We start from the raw sequence: 17,607 nt of genomic DNA on the forward strand, positions 1-17,607 counted from the left end.
TGCATATAAATTCTTTGGATAATCTCTTCTTGCCTTTCCCCATTCCCTCTGAAATATATCAGTCTGTAGCATGCTTCAATATATCTGGATCTATTTGTTCATCAATTTATTTGGTTCATTAGAAGAATCAATGATTATTTTTAAAATGTCTGTTTTAATTCCTATTTCTAATATAGTAAATATTTATATTTATAAGTTATATAAATAAAACCTCTTTGGGATCCTCAATGAGTCTCAAGAGTATAAGAGTGTAATGACATCTGGAGATTTAAACAAACAAACAAAAAAGGCCTGAGAACTGCTAACATAGCATTCATCTTCTAAAGTACATGCACAGTCACATTTCTCTGCTCCCATTGTTTCCCAGTATTGTTTCAGTCACTCATATTGATTACAGTCCTATATAATAAAGAAGTAACATGCAAATTGACCATCACACCCTTGTACAAGATGGCTGCCCTCATGTGGTCAAAAGATGGCCAGCAGAGGAGGGAAATTATGGGCAATCAGATCAGCAGAAGAAGGCAGTTAGAGATGACCAGGCCTTCAGGGGAGGGCAGTTAGAAGTGATCAGGTCAGCAAGGGAGGACAGTTGGGGGCAACAAGGCTGGCAGGGGAGAGCAGTTAGGGGCAACCAGTCAGCAGGGGAGGGCAGTTAAGGTTGACTGGGCCAGCAGGGGAGGAAAGTTTTGGGCAATGGGCCAGCAGAGGAGCAGTTAGGCATTGATCAAGCTGGCAAGGGAGTGGTTAGGGGTGATCAGGCTGGTAGACAGAAGTGGTTAGGGGCAATGAGGCAGGCAGGCAGGGGAGCAGTTGGGAGCCAGCAGTCTCGGATTGTGAGAGGACGTCCGAGATTGGAGCAAATGCAGGCTGAGCTGAGAGACACCCCCCAGTGCATGAATTTCATGCACCAAGCCTCTAGTCTATATATATATAAAGGCTAAGTGACCAACCATCTGTCCATCCAACCGTCCATCTGTATAACCGGCTAACTGACTGACAGGCCAGTACATATGACATGCACTGGCAATTTAAAAATAAATGTTGATTTGTGCATGCATGATACACATAAAGCTCTTGGAATGAATATTATTGAAATCCTCTGTGAAATTATTGGTAATGGATCTATTATTGATATTACCTTTGGAAATAACATATCTATAGGTAATATTAAAAATGTATCTAAATGTGCAATTCTTTGTCCTAAAAATGAAGAGATAAATTAAATGAAGAAATTTTGAACATACTTGATGGGGATTTTCACACTTATTTTTGAGTGATTATTCCATCAATTCAGCGGATTATGCCAAAAAGGAAAATTTTCCCTTCAAATTTCTTAATGGTATTATGCCTTTGGGAATGCCATGTCATAAATTAAAATTGAAAGTAGGTGCAATTGTCATGTTACTGAGAAATTTCAATATTAAATGGGGTCTTTGTAATGGTATTAGACTTATTATTAAAAAATTGTGACCTAACATATTTGAAGCTGAAGTATTAACAGGATCTGTGCAAGGAGAGGTTGTTCTGATTCCAAGAATTGACTTGTCCCCATTTGACACTGGCCTCCCATTTAAATTAATTTGAAGACAGTTTCCCGTGATGCTAGCATTTGTGATGACTATTAATAAATCACAGGGACAAACTCTAGACAGAGTAGGAATAGTCCTACCTGAACCAGTTTTCGGACATGGTCAGTTATATGTTGCTTTCTCTCTAGTTCTAAGAGTGTGTGATGTTACAGTTAAAGTTGTAAATACTTCATCACAAGGGAAATTAATCAAGCACTCTGAAAGTGTTTTTACTCTTAGTGTGGTATACAGGGAGATATTAGAAAAAGTTTAATCAATTTATCAGTCATTATTTTTATCAATGTTTTTATATCATATCTTTGTTGTTTTATATCATATTTTTGTTGTTTTCATATCATGTCTTTGTTGTTACACCATGTTGTTATTTTTATTTATTAATTAATTTATATGTTATTTCCATATACATTTTACTAATTTTATTTCATCTCTGACACTTTTATTATAGAGAAAGGTTGAATAGTAATATTAAAATATTTCTTCTAATTAATTCCCTTTCAATGTGCATACATCCATGCACTGGGCCACTAGTGTTGAATAAACAATCAGAGAAATAAGAACTGCCTCAAATACAAGCATTTTAGCAGATGAGTAAAGCTCATGGATACAAATAAAATAACTTTATACTGCCACACAAATATCTTTTGCATTTTCTTAAAGTGGCAAAAATGAACACATTTATTAATGGGCACCAAAGATATAGCCTCTCAGTAGCATATACAAACAATAACAAAGTATATAAGTTTACAAATATGTTTAGTGACCAATAATTATATCACTTAAGAATTTTCTAAGTCACTCGATTTCATATCAACCCAAGATTGCAGTTAGCTATAGATTTTGGAAATTTTCTTCAAACTAATATATCACAAGACATAAAGTTACTGTCAAAATAAATTTTTATCAGAAAAAAATAATTTAGGCAAACACACATTTACTAGTTCTTTTCTCTATAATCCTAAACATTATGTAATAGTAATGTTAGCCTATTTGATCAGTAACCCTACATAAGTTTTGGAAAAAGAAAACTAAATAAAATACTGCTTAAATATAACTTAAAATTATATTAGTTTAACAATGATAAATCAGAAAATGATAAATTATTTGTAGTTTTGGTTTAGTAAATCAGCATAACAAATGATTTATCATTTATTAAAGTTTTACCTTTTTATGTAAGTTTGATTTCTTAAAATATGTTCAAGTTAGTTTTTATAAGAATTTTTGTTTGTCAAATACATTTAAAGCATTAGAACTTTAGTATTTATAATTTTCTAAGAATTTTAGCAATATTTAATTTATATGTTAATAATTTAATCAGAACAAAGCTCACTGAACATATGCTATATTCTAATTATTGAGTATCCTCTGGGGAGATACTTAATGTTAACACATAAGGTAAAAGACTTTCTGAATCACAGAAATATAGATACACAGGCTGGTAAAGTGCTTATACCTTCAAATTTAAAATTTTAGCTACAAGTTAATTATAAACTGAGGACACAGAAATCCCAGACTTAATATAAAAAAAAATATTTCTCCTCAGTGGACATACAATTCTTAAGCAATTTGATCTGAAAAAAATCAATCAATCAATCAACAAACAAAAAGATTAACAAGCTAGACTCTTTTGTCTCTTACTCAATAGAGAATAGATTTCGAACTATGATCTAGAGATCACAAATATCCAGATTATACAAGCAAATTCCCAGTAATTGCTGCCACCAATAGTACATAATTCACATTACCCATGTGCAAACCAGAAGCAAAAACAAAACACCAAATCACTATAAAGAAAAAGGAAGAAAAAAAAAAAACTACCAAAGAGAGAGAGAGAGAGAGAGAGAGAAAGTGACAGAATAACCCCTGGCAGGTGTTGCTCAGTTGGTTGGGTGTCATCCTTTGCACCAAAAGGTTGATGGTTTGATTTCTGGTCAGAGTACATGCCTGAGTTGTGGTTTCTATTACAGGTGAGGGGCAGCTCTCACATTATTCTCTCTCCCTCTTGCTTTCTCCCTCTCTAAAAATCAATAAATACATTTAAAAAGAAAAAGAGTATAGTTCTATTGCTACCATGTTTCCCCGAAAATAAGACATCCTCTGAAAATAAGACCTACTTACAGGTTTCCTTCTGAGTGAAATATCAGGCATGCCCCCGAAAATAAGGCCCCCCCTAGGCTAAACATGAGAGATTTGGTCCACTGATTCTGAAAGAAATGGAGTCACAAGAAATTCACCAGGAAATTCAGGAATTGGATTGTTATGATGATGTTCCAGAAGATGATGACATGATTGTCATTGAATAAATGAGTAAATTCTTGATACTGTAGGATTCAGTTTGTCTGGTTTGTGTTGACAATTACCGTACTACCGTACCATATACAGGTAATAAATTTCCTTTATTTTCATTTAACAGTAAATGTGTACCATATTCTTCTTCATGGAAAAAATAAGACATCCCCTGAAAATAAGACTTGGCGCATCATTGGGAGCAAAAGTTAATATAAGACATTGTCTTATTTCCGGGGAAACAGGGTACTTAGAATTTACCTTTGGGGTCAAGCAAGAATTTTCTGGGTTTAGGCTGCTTATGAGACACACATCTTCAGCAATGCAGATTACCAGACTATGGCAGATGAGTCCCTTTGGGCTTCTTGGTGGGACCTCCAAAACTGTTTCAGGGTGATTTTTAAAAGATGACATAGTCATGGCTCTCATACAAATATAAAATGTACACATCCAAGATTTTATTTAATTATTATTAACTAGAGGCCTTGTGCATGAAATTCATGCATGGGAGAGGAGGGGTTCCCTCAGCCCAGCCTATACCCTCTCCAATTCTGGACTGCTGGCTCCTAACAGCCCACCTCCCTGCCTGTCTGCCTGATTGCCCTCACTGCTCCTCTGATGGCCTGATTACATCCCTAACTGCCTCTGCCTACTGGCCTGATCACCCCCAACTGCCCGCTCTGCTGGCCTGGTCACCCCACGCAGCCTGATGTTCAGTTGTTTGGTAGCCCCTCACTAAGCTCCTTGCCAGCCTAGTCTCCCCATGCAACCTGTTCAGTCGTCCATTCGGTTGTGATGGTTGCTTAGGCTTTTATATAGATAACTGAGGGAACCAGGAGGATATTATAACTGGTCCAAACAATTAAACAAAGAACCACACATGTAAAAGCAGTAATACTGAAATAAATTTAAAAACAGATTGAAAACTAGATAATTCTGTGGGAAGGATGGATGTAGACAGAGAGATCAAATGTATTTTGCACTGGCCAAAATTCACATGTCAATCAGGGACAAGAATTTGCATAGCTATTAGTTATTTACAGTAGTAAGATAGTTCAAAGACAACAAAAGGCACAGAGAATGTATGGAATCATAGAATAGGAAAACCCAGAAGGATGTGCTTAGACATAATCTTTTTGACCCATTTTAAAGTCTTTCATTATTTCTTTCTATAGTCCTATGCAAAAAAGTAACACTAGCATTCATTTATAAATTTGTTATATTTCAGAAGCCAAAATTACTAACTACAGCAAATTATTTAGAAAGGAGTGATCTGAATAAAAAACTATAAGATTTCTGAAAACAGAAACCAACTCTCAGGTGGGTAATAAGATTTCTGTGGATGAAATCCATCTTCTATTTGTCTTAAAATGCATTGTACTTAAAATTTGTTTTAATTCAGTTAAAGGAAGACCCAATGAAAGTCATAGTAACTGAAAGAATCTAAAAGCTAGTATGTTATATAAATAATCTAAAACAAAAATGAATTTGAATAACTTATTTGATTACTATATTATAATAGAAATGCTATCTGCTCTAACAAATACCCATTTATTGGTGCTAAAAAAAAAAAATGTAGTTTTATTTCCTGCTCAGAGAAAGTTGTTATGCCTTAGGTGGCTTTCATGGCAATCTCTTCTTTAAGTTATAACTCAGGAATCCGAGTTATTTTTATTATGTAGCTCTGCCATTTTGGAATCTTTCACTTCCAGACACACAGAGAAAGCAAGTGAAGGATCTCACATGGGGACTTTCGATACTAAACCTAGAGTTGCTTTTCAACAGCTTTACTCACATTCTCTTTATCTGAACGAAGCACATGGTCCCAAATTAATGGCAAAGAAAAGTGAGAAATGTGTTCATCTTGTGTGTGTAGGGACAAGAACAGGTTTCTGAGTAGCCAGCCAGTCACGTCCATAGTCATTATGACTGATTTAATTAACTTCCAGTTAAAAATAATTATAAATCATAACAATTGATTTTATTTGTCTGTTTTAAATTCTTTTGATTTTTTTAAAATCTCTATTACTTTACAATCAATAGAAAATTGTCCAGCTCCCTGACTTGTCACTCTGAAGATCCAATCTGTAAGAATAATATTAATAAAGTAAAATGTATATCACATATCATGTTCAGAAGAGGACAACAACATGGAAATAAATGAACAACAAAGCCAACAGGGGTATCAATGTGTGTTTTGGTGTTTTGGGCATCATCAGCTACTTATTTCAATACTTTATAAGTGTCAACAGCATTTTGACAGCTCCATTTGTTCACTTTTCATACTTCTTTTGTATAAATAGTACATTTAACAGTTCCTTTTTCAGACAGCACATTAATCTTCCCTGTTAAAGGATGATTTGTCCTCAGACTTATCATTACACCTCTCTTGTGATATGACATCATCTTCTCATTTGCTGAGATAAATGCCAAACAACAAAAAAACACATAGGCATTTGAATTTCTACATTCATCTATTTGATTTGCAGTACAACTTAAAAATATAGAGAAAGAGCCCTACCTGGTTTGGCTCAGTGGATAGAATGTAGCCCTGTGGACTAAAGGGTCCCAGGTTTGATGCCAGTCAAGGGCACATGATGGGGTTGTGGGCTTGATCCCCGAGGGGGGATAGGGGAAGGGAGCATGCAGAAAACAACCAATTAATGATAATTTCTCACCATTGATGTTTCTATCTCTCTTTCCCTCCCCCTTCATCTCTGAAATATATATATATATAAAGAGGAAAAACTGATCATTGATAAAGATATTTTTTCTTTGTACTTTCATATTTTCTATAATGTTCATACTCGATATTAAGAGACTCTAATAAAACTAAGCCAATTGGGTGGGTTGCAGTGGGTTAAAACAGCCATGCCAGAACAGCCAAACATACATCTATAGCACAGTGGTGTGGCAACAAGTCTTCCTTGCCTTCTGCATCCATGAGAAACCTGTCTTCTGGAGCACTGAGTAATAATAGCCACAAGTCAATGGCTGTATTTAAACCAGTTCTGGAAGTTTCCTTAAAGAAGATGAGACATGAAAGTTGTGATTCATTTAAAATAATATGAGTTACTAGTAAGTCCTGTCAAGAAGGTAATGCAGAGAGACAATAGAAAGGACATGCATGCTTATTACAAGTAAGCACTGTCATTAAGTTCTAATCAAAGTATATTTATTTAGACAATTTACTATAATGGCTTTGGAAATTTCACCTCTATTCCAATGCTCACTGTTTTTATTTTTATCTCAGCTTCGAATTATATTACTGAAACATATTGTGAAGAGTTGCTAAATTTAACATTATTATACCTCACTATGACAGATACGTTGAAACTCAAAAACATGCATTATATTTAATTTGGTTATAAAACCCCTAAATGATAGGGTTTCAAGACCTTCCATATTGGTGAACACTTCCAGATTCTTGGAGAATTGCACACCTAGAACAGGCATGGAAGTTCTGTACCTCTAACTGTTTTTACTGAACGTTTTAAGCCCTTAGAAAAAATTATTGAACCTGACAAAGGGGTTGTAATAACCCCATTAATTTATTGCCTGTTGATCAGAAGTATAGATAAAAACCTGATATTTACACCTGTTATCTGAAGTAGAAGAGTCTTGCGTGACTAAGTTCTGAACCTTGTATGACTTGTGATAATTCTGAGTTATTAGTATCAGAATTGAAATGAATTATAGAATATTCTCTGTGGTATCCAGAGAATCAGAGAATTGATTGTTGGGTGGAGGAAAAGAAAACAAGCATTTGGTGCAAAAGTTATGTGAGCAGAAACACTATCTGACCTAGCTATGGACAAATGACATTTGCACACTAAAAAGAAGACCATGCACGATTTCTGACGCATATATTGCAAATAATATTTCTTACCAATAATATTTCTGGAGTCCTCAGGGAAATTTTCATGGAAGATGAAAGATATTGTGTATGAGGAAGATTAAATTAGGAAGAAGACTATGAAGAATAAGTTTCATATCCATAAAATCATAATGTTTATACTCCCACTAGAAAGTCACCTCCATGAGGACAGGATCATTTGTTGTATTCAGTGCAGAATCAGTAGTTGCTGGGAAGGAGTAGGTAATCTCTATATATAATGGTTTTGATGGATGGATGACTGACATGCCCTGACAACCAGGATATTAGACATAGAGAACACATAGACATATTTACAGGTTAGTCATGTTCTTGATATAGTGGTTATCAACCTCACAGAACTCTTTCTTCCAAAAGAAAGATACATTAGAAATTTCAAGTTTACTATCTATGACTGATAATCAACAGTGGATAGATAAAGGGAACTTAAGAATATATCTGAGAAAACAATTATTTTGAAACCTTGATGCTTCTATAAAATTTTTTTTAAATGGAGTGACAATAACAATAAAATCTAGATCACTTCAGAATTAGTAAGCCTAAAACAAAAATTTTTAATATATACTTGTTCAGAAGTAGGATGAAAAGAGAACAGAAACAGAAAATATTAATATGTTTTAAATAGTTCTATTTGTCTTAAACAGAAAAGGTGGGCCTCGGATTCATTGCAGGCTCTACATCACAAGATCAAACAAAAGGTGAGCGGTCTAAAATGACCTGGCCAAAGTGTATGTCCACAGGATGCCCATGAAACCAGATAGTTTGGTGCATTAAGTCAAACAACTGCAATTTCAATAAAAAAAATCAATCTTGTAATGGCAGAAGTTTATTTGTGGACTGTCTTTCTTATCTCTTTTAGCTATTACTCTAACAATACACAAGCTTAAAATTGCATGCACTTGAGAATTAAAATATATAAGATGTATAAAGCACTTTGAAATATACTATTACTGTGTTCAATAAATACTGACTACTCTGTTAAAGTAATAAGTATATTTATAAATAATTTTGTAATTTGATTTTAAAAACTTTTTTATTATATGTATGAAAGCTCCTTCAATGCCATCTCTTAATTTAACCACGGCTTCACATTGCCCTATCATGAAATTCTACCCTTTACCCTGTATCTCAATGAGGGGTTTTTGCACCAGAATGCTCTTAAACCAAAGAATTTGAAGCATGCATATTGATGAAAATGTCTACAGTGAAGAACAAGCACGACTTATGCAAGTTGGTCAATGTTCAGTTCCCAAGTGTATGTTCTTTGGCTTCTGTTGATCCCCCTAGCTGCTGTCCTGCTCTATTTATATCTTCATCAAATGATAGAACCAGCAAGAGAGTTGGAGGTAGGGGTTAAGAAAGAAATATTCAGCCCGTCATAGTGGCTTTACATTATCAATACTAGTAGGAGATTTGTTATAGGACTAAAAACAGTGCATAAATATTCATATAAGAATCAGGAGATCAAGGCATAGTCCAAATTTTGCCACTAACTATGTGGGTGACCTTGGGACTAGTTACTTAACTACTGAGACTGCAACAAACTATTCAAATTAGAAAATCTTCCAGATTCCTTTCAGTTTTAAATTCTATGATTCATTAATTCTGAATTTCCCAAAATATTCAAGAATCATCTATAAATCATGGTCTCATTTCCAATTTGTGCAACTACTCTCTAATTTTTTAAATAAAATACTCTAGAAAAGTCAATGATACCTCCATTACTCAGCATGGATAAAAGAGCCATATTTATTTTTTGACTTCTAGAAATATTTAAACAAACATGTGGTATGGTGACAAGATCCATAGACCCAAAAATATTGTACTAACCTCTGATTCTACTACTTTCTAGCAGTTTTATTGTAAAAATGACCTCATAATTATAGTACTGGCAGTTTTCTTAGAGATTTTGTCTTTGATTTTACTTGCTTTAGAGAAGAGCATAGACATCTTGTGGAGACATTATGCAAACCTCTTATGGTGTGTTTTTTACTTTTTATTTTTGGCTTTGTTTTTGTTTTTTCGATATTTCAGAACCAATGGCTAAGAAAAATAAATTTTAGCACCAAAATATGTTCCTCAAATAAAATCCAATGTGCAACTTCTATATATGATCAAATAAAAGTGATGCCAGAGCCTTAAGGCTTCTGTTTGGCCACTTCCTTTACAGTCCCAAGGAAGTAACCACTCTGAGTCCTAGAACTTCCAAAGCCCTTCCTCAAAATGGCCACCAGCATCACCTGGGAGCATAGCAGCAGTGCAGAATCTCAGGCCCTATCTCAGACTCCTTGAATAGAATATATCATTTGGCAAGATCCTGAGGAGGTACCTGTGCATAATAAACTTGAGAAGCACTTATCTAGAATACAATTTAAAAGCCATCAAATTTCCCCATGCTGCTTCCCCTAATTAAAATATCTGGCTTAGCTTTCTTATGGCCTACCCCAAAGTGTCGTTGTTGAGACCATGAGCATAAACTCATTTTGTAAAATATATGTTTTATAGGCAAAAGGTCTTCTTATAAAGTTCCAAGTTCTTATAAGCCTATACTATCTTACTGCTTGTGTACTAGATAAAATATCCTAGAAATTTCCACTGCCAATTATCCCCATATCTTACCAGCTAATCCATAGGGAAAAATGCTTGACTTGATTATCAATTTTTTGTATAATAAATAATTGTACCTGTGCTTTTCCTCCAATCTGTTATTCTAAGTCACTTCCATTGATTGAAATCGTTTCTTTGTACTGTTTTTCATTCTCTACAGATGAGCTTCATTGGATAAGTGAATGAGTGCTTGTGTGAACCAAGCCAGGTCCCCAGATAGTCAAGGTCAATGGGAGCACAAGGCCTTGCTATCAATACACCAAAATGATCAAAGGCTGCTCTGGGCATGAGCCTAAATGGAATGTTCAAGGACTCTGAGCCTGGGAATCCTAATCAGGCTAAGATTCCATGAGTGGGTACAAGGACACACGGTACACTGTGCCCTTCAGTAGCCAATATGATTGATGTAACTATTGGCATGAAGACTTCTTTGTCTAAATGGTATAACAGTAGGTTACTGACCAGCTAGTTGTCTGGAGCTAGGTGAAGTGGGATGGAGTGAGAAGTCTGCTGGAATATAAAGAGAGAGTAGCTAGGATGGAGTTTATAAAGAAGTCTGCTAGAGAGAGCAGCTGGGCAGGAGAATCTGCTGAGCCAGAGAGCTCAGGTACCACTACAGTGTCATGTGGTGAGTCTAAGAGGCAGCCGCTCAGATAATAGCTGTGGGTACAGAGACTGATGCTACTTTACAGGAAAGATATAGATTCACCAGCTGGTGTCCAGCTCCCTGCCTGTATGGACTTTGCTGTAAGGACTGTTCTTGTCTGCTAGCTATATGGCCAGTGGCTTCTACAATAAAGATTCATTCTTAAACACCAACAGCCTCTCATGGGTTCTCCATCTAAAACCCAGCATCCTAGGAGGTCCAGCCCCAGACAGAGGGGCTCAGACTCAACACCTGTTACTAGTAAGCAGAGAATAAAGGAGGAATTTGGACTAAGTTCCCAACAGTACAGTGGGCATGGTTCAAGAAGAACCAGCCCTGGCATAGTCAGATAGGAGAATTTAGAAGAATACATGGACTCACAGCCACTCAAAATATCTCAGAGCACCAGAGCTCATGCAGAGCTCCTGCTGCGTGCTCTGACGGTGCTTTATCCAGTTATCATACTTAAATCTCATCTTTAAAATAGTACATAATATCTCAAATATTAAAGTAATGAAGTAAAATCAATTTTTAAAGTTTAATATAGATAAAGATACAGACCGAGAGGTGATTAATTACAAATAGACACTCAAATAAATAGACTGGATGAAAAAATTGAGTAGAATGCAAATAGGTTCAACATATCCCTCCCCTACATATCCCTCTCCTATCACTTTGTCTTTACATCACTTGTTTTAATCTGAAAATACATTTCAAAGAAGTAATTCCTTAATGCTAGATTTTGCTAACGGATAATGTGATGTGTAGCAATATATTTATTTTAATAAGTTTTCCAAAAGCTCATACTATGCACTTAACTTGAGTTTGCCTTAAAGAGATTAAACCTGGTATGCTTTTCTTTCTTTTTAAAAACATTTTAATTGATTTTTTTTAGAAAGAGAGAGAGGGAGGGGTAAAAGAGAGAGAGAAACTTTTATGTGAGAAACATCAATCAGTTGTCTCCCACAGGTGTCTCTATCGGAGATCAAACCCACAACCTGGGTATGTGCCTGCCTTGACAGGTAATGGAACTTGTCACCTTCTTGGTGTATGGACAATGTTCCAACCAACTGAGACTTAAGAGCTGGGGCCATTATGCTTTTCTCAAATGTATCTTCACTAGTCAACTAATTTAAGAAAGAAATCCATTTATATAACTGAGCTGTGAGGTGATTGGATAATATCATAATTCTTCTTTCATCACTTGATTTTTTTTTACTTAATTATAAGACTCATTATTAGAATATTAAAAGCAAAGACTAGTAGAGTGTGGCTTGCTTTTTCTCTCTTTTTAGTTTCTTCTCTTCCATTATAACATTATAGATATATACACCCACTGTGTGAGAGGGAGAAAATAAAGAAAAATTTACTCCATGTCTCTACTAAATTTTCCTGATTAATGCAAGATATATAATATTTCTAATCACCTATCCTATACATATTATACTAAATCATGAATTTAGAGATAGATTCTTAGAGATTACTCGTAATCCATACTCATACTTACTTTCTTTACAGCCTATTTTCAGTTCCCTTTTTATATCTTCATATTATTTTATTTTTTGCTTTCTTTTTCTATTTTTATGTTACTTTCTATTTTTACATTACTCTGTTTTCCGTGTCCATCTCCATCACGGAAAAGGAAACAGTCAGGTTCCTGAGTGGAGGAGCTGGGGATTAAGAAATTAAAGAAAGAAAGAGACCAAGAGGCAGAAGTAGATTCATCAAGCTAGGCACTAGGTGGGTGCCATCCTCTCTGAAAGAGAGGCAGGGAGCACCAGAGCCATGCAGCAGGTTTATTTTATAGGGTCAAAGGAGCTTATTTGCAATCTTAACTAGGCCCTAGCATTACTGGATTTACATATCTAGACCCGCCCTGCTGACACCTGGACAAAGGTAAGTCAGAAACTGAATAACACCCATGCCTTCTTGGGAGGGGTGTAACCAGGGACACTGACTCTGCCAGTGCCTCGGGCTCAGCTGACAATTTAAAGAATGTCCATGTGCCTTCCCAGGAGGCCCTCTACAATTACTCTACAATTTTAAACTATATTAATATATCATTAGGTTTATAATTTCAAAATGCTGGAGATAAGCAGAAACAAAGGGTTTCTTCAAACAATACCATGTAGAATTTTTTAAAATTATAAGAAAACTATATACAGCATACTTTTTTTTTACATACAAGTCAAAGAGAATAAAAAGTGGATTACATAACTTTATTTGTTCCTAAAAAGAAACACTTTAAAAAAGCTGTATAGACTTGTTTTCTAGAATTCAGAACCACAAAAAACAGTATTCTTAACATCTTAAGTGCAATATACGTGTTCTTCTTTCATAGACACTTTATCAAAACAATCAATCCAAATATCCAAATTTAATCCAACTATGCAAATAATAGACTTTACTCTATAAAAATATTAAATAGGTAATACTATCAGATTCACAAGGAAGCATAAAAAAAATAGGCATCTATCATTTAAGTATGTATTTGATGTCTTTTTGTTGTTCATAATTTTTATCTTTACCTTTTTCTTCTTCCTATTCTTAAAGAATACCCTTCAGCATTTCATATAATCCTGGTTTGATGGTGATGAACTCCTTTAGCTTTTTCTTGTCTATGAAGCTCTTTATCTGACCTTCAATTCTGAATGGTAGCTTTGCCGGGTAAAGTAATCTTGGTTGTAGGTTCTTGCTGTTCATCACTTTGAATATTTCTTGACACTTCCTCTGGCATGCATAGTTTCTGTTGAGAAATCAGCTGACAGTCGTATGGGTACGCCCTTAAAGGTAACTAACTGTTTTTCTCTTGCTGCTTTCAAGATTCTCTCTTAGTCTTTCGCCCTTAGCATTTTAATTATGATGTGTCTTGGTGTGGTCCTCTTTGAATTTCTCTTGTTTTGGGTTCTGTGTGTTTCCTGAACTTGTAAGTCTATTTCTTTCACCAGGTAGGGAAAGTTTTCTGCCATTATTTCTTCTAATAGGTTTTCAATATTTTGCTCTTTCTCTTCTGGCACCCAAAAATTCGGATGTTGGTTGGCTTAAAGTTGTCCCAGAAGTTCTTTACACTATCTTCATATTTTTTTAATCCTTTTTTCTTTTTGTTTTTCTTGTAGGGTATTTTTTGTTTCCTCATATTTCAGGTCTTTGGTTTGATTCTTGGGGTATGTTGATCTATAGTTGAGTTTCTGGATATTCTTTATTTAAGACAGTGTATGCTTAATTTCTGACTGGTCCTTTTTCATTTTTTTTTGGCATTCTCATTAAGGTCCTTGAAGGACTAATCAAGTTTCTCAGTGGTTTTTAGAAGATTCTTGAGTAACCTTATAAATGTAGTTTTGAACTCTATGTCATTCTGTAGTTTGCTTTATCCATTTCTTTCATTCATGACATGTTTCTGTGTTTCCACATTTTGGCTGCTTCCTTGTGTTGATGGAGCAGCTTTGTATGGTAGGTGACCTATAAGGACCAGTAGCTCAGCCTCCCAAATCACCTGAGGTGGACACTCTTGGTACACTCCTTTGTGGGCTAAGTCCAAAGTCTTGGTGTAATTAAGCCTTGATTCCTATGGGTACACTGGGAGGAATTGTCCTCCAGGCCAATTGGCTGTGGGAACCCACTGTGTATATAATGGAAGAACTGCTGCACTGGAGACACACTTGTGGTGCAGGACTTGTTTCAGTGGGGCTTTCGTGCTCACTGAGTCTGCCTCTTGAATGTGTCACTTATGTATGTCAGGAGTTGAAATATGGTGTCTCACACTGATCACTAGGTACACTGGCTTCTGGATCTCCAATGGGGTGCAGTTCAGCTATTATCTGAGGCCACCCAGCAGGAGCTACAGCGAGAACCACAGTTTTCTCCTCTTTGCTTGGGTTTTGGAGGTTGGAGCTGTCTGAACCGGGTTGCAAGTTTGTTAGGTTAAGCTGTGATAGGGAAGGCCATTCATATGCAAAAGCCACTGCTTGGAGTTTGGTTGGGTTTGTAGGTTGTGCATGGCAGGGTCTCAGGGTGTCACCAGGCTAGGGCGTGAAAAACAGTGATGGCTGGCAGCCAGCTGTCCCCACGTCTACGACTGCATCCCCACATCTCGCGCCCCAGAGCAGCAAGCAATTATTCCAGCATGCAGCTCTGCAAGCAAAGCAAGCCACCCTCATTTTCTGATGGCAAACACAGTCCAGCTTTTTCCTAGAAAAATACAATTATCCAAAACTAAATCAGGAAGAATAAAAAATCCTGAATAGGCCAATAACAACTAGTGAACATTCCCAGCAAACAAAAGCCTTGGCCTGGATGGCTTCACAGGGGAGTTTTATTAAATATTCAAAAAAGAAATAACACCTATTCTCCTCAAAGCATTCAAAAAAATCAGGAGGAATTTTGACTCCCACGCTCTTTTCACAAGGCCAGCATTATCCCAATTTGAAATCCAGATAAAGACACTACAAAGAAACAAAATTACAATGGAATAAAGACAGGCTCTTCAATAAATGGTATTGAGATAATTGAACAGCAACATTAAAAAAAGGGGGGGGGACTAGATCCCCAACTTACACAATACTTAAGAATAAACTCAAAATGAATAAAATATTTAAATGTAAGTCTTGAAATTGTAAAAACCCTTGAAGAAAACATAGACAGCAAAATATCAGACATCTCACATAGAAAAATGTTCATTGATACACTACCTAGGGCACAAGAAATAAAAGAAAAATAAACAAATAGGACTACATCACAATAAAAAGATTCTGCACAGCAAAAGAAAACTGCTAGTAAGTAAGATCATGTGATACTTGTCTTTCTCCAACTGACTTCTTTCACTTAGTAAAATACTGTCTAGGTCCCACCATGCTGTCTCAAAGGATAAGAGATCCTTCTTTTGTACAGCTGCCCAGTGTTCAATTGTGTAAACCATGTTTATCCACTCATCTACTGAAGGGCACTTGGGTGTTTTCAGATTTTAGGTATTGTAAGTAACACTGCTACAAACATAGGGGTGCATATATTCTTTCTGATTGGTGTTTCAGGCCTCTTAGAATATATTCCTAGAAGTGGGGCCACTGAGTCAAATGGCAGTTCCATATTTAAGTTTTCAAGAAATTCTACATTGTTTTCCATAGTGGCTGTACCAGTCTGCATTTCCACCAGTAGTGTACTAGGATTTTTTCCCCCTCCACATTCTCACCAGCATTTGTTTTTTGTTAATAGTAGCCATTCTGGCATGTATGAGATGCTACCTCATTGTTGTTTTAATGATGATTAGTGACTTTGAGCATCTTTTCATATGTATCTAGGACATTTGTATGTCCTCTTTGGAGAAGTGTCTATTTAGGTTTTATGCCTATTTTCGATTGGGTTGTTTATCTTCCATTTGTCGAGTTGTCTGAGTACTTTATATATTTTGGATATTAACCTCTTATCAGATGTATCATTGGCAAATTTGTTCTTCCAAACAGTAGATTCCCTTTTCATTTTTTAACTCATTATTATTTACTTGTAAAGTATTACAGAAGTCTCCTTTTTCCCCCATTGACATTCCCCTGGCTGCCCTAACCCCCAAGCATTCTGTGTCCATTGGTTATGCTCATGTGCAAGCAAATAATTCCTTTGGTTGATCTCTTACCCCCTAACCCCACCTTCCATCATAGGTTGGACAGTCTGTTCTATGTTTCTTTGACTCTGGGACTATTTTTGTTCATCAGTTTATGTTGTTCATTATATTCCACAAATGAATGAGAACATATCACATTTATCTTTCTCTGACTGGCTTATTTCACTTAGCATAATGCTCTCCAGTTCCATCCATGCTGTTGCAAATAGTAAGAATTCCTTTTTTTTACAGCAGTGTAGTATACTATTGTGTAGATATACCAAGGTTTTCTAATCCACTCATCTGCTGATGGGCACCTAGGCTGTTTCCAAATATTAGTTATTGTAAATTGTGTTTCTATGAACATAAGGGTGCATATATTCTTTCTGAAGGGTGTTTCTAGTTTCTTGGGATATAGTCCTAGAAGTGGGAGTACTGAGTTGAATGGGAGTTCCATTTTTATTTTTTTGAGGAAACGCCATACCGTTCTCCACAGTGGTTGCACCAGTTTGCATTCCCACCAGCAGTGAAAGAGGGTTCCTTTTTCTCTTATTCCTTGCCAGCACTTGCCCTTTGTTGATTTGTTGATGATAGCATTCTGACAGGTGTGTGATGGTACATCATTGTTGTTTTAATTTTCACCTCTCAGATGATTAATGACTGAGCATTATTTTCATATGTCTCTTGGCCTTCTTTATGTTCTCTTTTGAAAAGTGTCTATTTAGGTCATTTGCCCATATTTTGACTGGATTATTTATCTTCCTTTTGTTAAATTGTATGAGTTCCCTATAAATGTTGGAGATAAAAGCTGTGGTCTCTGCGCTGAACTGGAGTTCTAGGCAGTGAATAGTAAGAAATGAAACTGGACATGTAAAATCATGGATGACTTGTAGACGCTGTCAAAAGAGTTTGAAATTTAGTCTATAGATAATGGGAGGCTTGATTTAGTATTATTGACATCTTAAATCTGTCTAGCAGTTTCAGAGTATGGGCT

This window comes from Pipistrellus hanaki, assembly GCF_964339955.1.
Source record: "Pipistrellus hanaki genome assembly, chromosome: 2".
NCBI lineage: Eukaryota > Metazoa > Chordata > Mammalia > Chiroptera > Vespertilionidae > Pipistrellus > Pipistrellus hanaki.